Raw genomic sequence first — 4932 nt, 5'->3', positions numbered from 1 at the left:
ACACAGTAGAATTTCTTAGAAAGTAAAAAGAATTAGGGAGAATAACTAAATTGTGAATAATTTACTGCCACTGTGTGAATAATCTGTAATCAAGTTGTCCATAATAACGTAACTGTAATCTGTAATCTATGAGGATTTTAAAATCGAATATAATCTAATTACAAGTACTTGATTTTTGGAATCTGATTATGTAATCAGTTACTACCCAGCACTGTCTGCTTTCATTTGTGTTTTTATTCTTTCTGTATGAAAACACACATCTGTACTAATACCATACTGACTATTGTTTTTACTTCACATTATATTCTACCATATTCTGTATCTAGTGCTTTAAGAGGTCTACTGTTTGCAGGTTATATTATGATGACTCAGATAATGCCTGTGAAATCATTTATGTCAGCCATCCATTTTTATTATTAGATCTTCGTGTGGTATTTTTGGTTTACCGTTGGATGTCAGTCCTTTGTTGTGTTGTGTCTTTTTTAGCGTTTCCTTTCCGGCATCATGCGTTTGAGCTGTTGGATGAGGGAGGGGTGACCTGGTCACTTTTCATCTGAGTTTTTTTTTTTTATTTGCCAATCAGGCCCAATGCAAGCTGCTTTTGCATTAGTCTCTCACTGTGTGTGTGTGTGTGTGTGTGTTTGTGTGTGTGTGTTAAATCTAAATGACATCATTGTAAATCCCCTGTCATCTTTCATTCCAAAGAGCGAAAGAGATCGGGAGAAAAAGAGAGAAAGAGCAAAAGAGACAAGAAAGAAACAGCATTTTTCTGACATTTGTGAACTTTCTTGAATTTTTAATTGTAAGTTTTTCTGGGTTGTTTTTATTTGTTGTTTATTTGTTTATTTGTAAGCATAAATCAAACTAAAGCTTTATGCTTAAAGCAGCAGCATTACACTAGTATGTTAGTTTTCACTATTATGGAGTACCAGGATATATTCTTTTAAAGAAAATCTTATTTTCACAATTGTGATTCTTAGGTAAATGCTTTTTAAATGCTTTTTTAAATTGTATAGATATATTTACTATAAGTTGAAAATTATTTGGTAAAATTAAAAATGTAGAGGGTAGAAAATTAGAAACTAGAATTTTTTTTACAGTGCAAGAGAAGATGTTAAAAGAGAATGTGTGTGTGGGTTTTTTGACAGTGATATGTACAGATGTTCTGGCACCATTTTCATAGTGTAAAAGAACAAATATCCAGGATCTGACCTTTTTTTTTCTTTTGTCTGTGTGCTATTCGGATAAATGTGGCATCTCGAAATGATATATTTAATTTTGTACCTACATGCTGAAACTTTGTTCTTTGCTTTTTTTGCATTTCTTTTATCTTTGTACATTAAGTCCTGCCAGTTGGAGTGCGTCAAAACACTCAACTGAGAGCTCAAACCGAGAACGAACACAAACCAAACCAAACCCAGGAATATGGCCATGTTTGGGAGTCGTGGGGCGAAGGGGGGCAAGTTCTCTGTTGAGGACTTGTATGGGATCAGCAAGAAGCCTAAAGCCTCATCAGGGCCATCAAGCAGCGCCGGGGCAAAAGGACCTGTGCAAGGCCGTGGGAAGGGGCAGAAAGGAGAAACAGATGCCCTGGCCTCTCAGATTTTGGAGGCGGCGCACAGACTGGTTGAGCGGCGGCGTCTTGAGCTTTACCTGAGGGAGTGTGGCCTCAGCATCAATGACTGCCAATCAGAGAGACAAGCCATGCTGTACCGATGAGTGAGGAGCTGTGCAGCTCTGTGTGTGTGGAAGTGTTCGGGGAAATGCACTCGCAGTGGTGTCAAAATGTCAAACCTGATAAAGCGAATGTGAAAGGATAATAAATGAAGGTGTATAAAAATGGAGGTAGCAGTTGCAGAACAGAAGCTGCATTCAGAGTGGGATACTGTCATACTGTTTGCTGCAAAGCAAACAGTATGCAATTATACACGTCAAACAGTAGTGTGCATAGTTGTTTTGTGAACACACTATGTTGCATGTTTAATTCAGCTAACAGTGTCCTTTTGTCAGCAAATATGGTTGCATTGCATTTTTAATGTCAAAGCAAAATCAAAACTGAACCAATAAATTTAATGCACATAATACCTGTTCTCATTTTGCATGATTCATTGGTAAACATTATTACTAGCACCCCTGCAAAAATGATCAAAATGTATTCAACAACATTTTGGTCACATTTAAAAAACAACACCTGATGATTTTAAATTCAACTATTTTGCATTTGGTTGCAATGCCTGATAAAGATCATGGGAGTGAAAGGTTGCTTTTATAGATACATTTTGCAAACTGAAATAGTGTGCTGGAATAGGTATTTTTTTCTATATGGTGCACTATGCACCTATCAGTTATCCTGAAGGTGTGAAAATTTAATTGTTTAATAAAGTTTAAAGAAAACAATGATACAGTACCAACCTGTTAATTGGTTAACTGTACGTTACCTTGCCATATATGATGAAAAAGTATGGTTTAACACTGCCGTTTTTGTAATTTCACTGTAAATTACTGTCAAATATATATGATTTACCAATGAAATTCATGGCAAAAAAAAAAAGAAGTGGTTTTTTAAAATAATTTTATTTCATTTTAATTAAATGAACATTATATCACTTAATGTTTAAAAGTTGTAAAATATACAGGCATCTAATATGCAATCCCAAAACATTGTCTCCGTACTGTTTACAGTGAATTTCTGGAAACCACAGCTGTTGTTGTACTCTAATTTAATAAGATTTTTTACAGTGTAAAAAAAGGTAAAATATGCAGTAATAAGTGTCTTTGACAGTAGTTAGCTAATATTGCTTCGTTATTCTCCATCACATGTAGATTCCTTGTGTTTGTCTCTGGACTAGGGTCCGCAAAAGACCCTGTGTTTAGATCCACGCTTCAGCCTGCTTACTCCCGTTTTTACAACCTCACTATGTTACACATATCATCGAATAATTATGGTTATTTTGCATTTAAAAGTGCAGAGGAGACAAGAGAGCAGTGGATTTATTGATTTATTTACTGTATGTTACGCTGCTGCCAGATCTAATATAAACATGCCATTTATTTCCCATCTGTTTACCTTCACAAACATAACCATCAGTTTTTGTAACTCATGTGTGTTAACATAAACTTGTGTATATTTGACAGTTAAAGTGCAATAAGACATGAAAGAGAAGTTTAGTACTCAGATGCCAAATGACAGCCACTTTCTGTGTGCATGCTTCGGATGTGTGTGCTCAGAAAACCATATATCAGAAGTTTAAACTAATATGGTTTTTAAATCTAATTTTGTGTATGGCAGTATCATCCGACGTGACGTCGAGAGTGACCGACTGAAAGGGAACCAAGGCTAGTATTTATTTTGTTCATACCTCATTTACCCCTAAAAGGTGCATATTAGCACCTTAAGGATGCATGTTATGACTCTAAGTTACTAATCTGCAGCTTTTCAAAGTTAAATAAGTCCTGTTAAGGGTACTGCTCCAGTAAAAAGATGTTGTACCCTTACAGGTACAATTTGTGCAAATTTTTTCCTGACCGTGTATAGGTTGAGTTGAACGCTTTGCATTTGGGGATGTAGTGGATTACACAGGGTGTTCTGGTTATATATTGCATATTTCTGGCAAATGTAGCAAATCATTCATGCATATAATAAATCAGCGCACAATGCACTGTATACTTACTGCAGAAACAGAGAGACTAGTGTGCTAGAATAGTATATCTGTATAACAAGGAACACTAACACTACATTAATGCAAACACTGAGACACTTCTGGCAATGGACATTCTGTGAAGTTTATAATACTTGATCCTGTTATAATTTGCACCACAAATCCCATAAGGCTGTTCTGTGTCCCCCAGGTGATTAGTTCTATGCAGGTTGCCATGGGAACTGCAGGCCGTGCTCAAGGTTCGCTGGTTTGAGGCTCAGGGGCTACAGTGTCCTTATATAGCCTGAGAGAACGCAGTGTGTATGTTTGTTTGTGTATGAAAGAATGACGGTCCTCTATGGCTTGACTGGTGTCAGGTGTGGTGTATTTTGACATGTCACTTTAGGATGGATGCATATGAACACCATATCTACAGTAGATACAAAAAAGAATGTTTTTTGATTCTTCTTTCCAAGCACAAACTCCAGAGACAGCATAAAATAACTCACTTAGAGGCAGATTTGCCTGAAAAGTTTAAACATTGTGACTGCAGTATTTTAAACTCTGTTTGTTTGAGCATATTAACAGTTAGGCCATATGGAAAACACATACACACACACACATTTTAGATTATATATATATATACAGTGGGTACGGAAAGTATTCAGACCCCTTTAAATTTTTCACTCTTTGTTATATTGCAGCCATTTGCTAAAATCATTTAAGTTAATTTTTTTTCCTCATTAATGTACACACAGCACCCCATATTGACAGAAAAACACAGAATTGTTGACATTTTTGCAGATTTATTAAAAAAGAAAAACTGAAATATCACATGGTCCTAAGTATATTGATGCACTAAAGTTTTTGAATACTTTATGAATAGTGGTTTAGTTGCAAGAAATTAAATATATTGAAACAAATCATAAATTGAATATTACCCCTAGCTTTGGATCAGAGTCATTGTTGAAACGATTATTTCAGTGATAAAGCATGAGTCTGTACCTGCTGCAGGTGTCCCAGGAAGACACCTCTCCCCTCAGCAGAGTACAGCTTATGGATGAAATCAGTGGTGTAGTGCTCATGACACTTCTCATTCCTAAAAATAGAGCAGTTTCACATTTACAGTCTCATTAAGCTGCTAAATCTCAAGCATAAAGCCACAAAATAAAAGAATAGTTCACCCAAAAATGAACATTTGTTGAAAATATCCTCCCCCCCTCAGGCCATCCAAACTGTAGATGAGTGTGTTTCTTCATCAGATTTGGAGAAATGTAGCATTGCATCAGTGTCT

The sequence above is a fragment of the Sinocyclocheilus rhinocerous genome, unplaced genomic scaffold, assembly GCF_001515625.1.
Source record: "Sinocyclocheilus rhinocerous isolate Xijiao unplaced genomic scaffold, SAMN03320098_v1.1 scaffold15240, whole genome shotgun sequence".
Taxonomy (NCBI): Eukaryota; Metazoa; Chordata; class Actinopteri; order Cypriniformes; family Cyprinidae; genus Sinocyclocheilus; species Sinocyclocheilus rhinocerous.
This window is presented reverse-complemented; position numbering follows the sequence as displayed.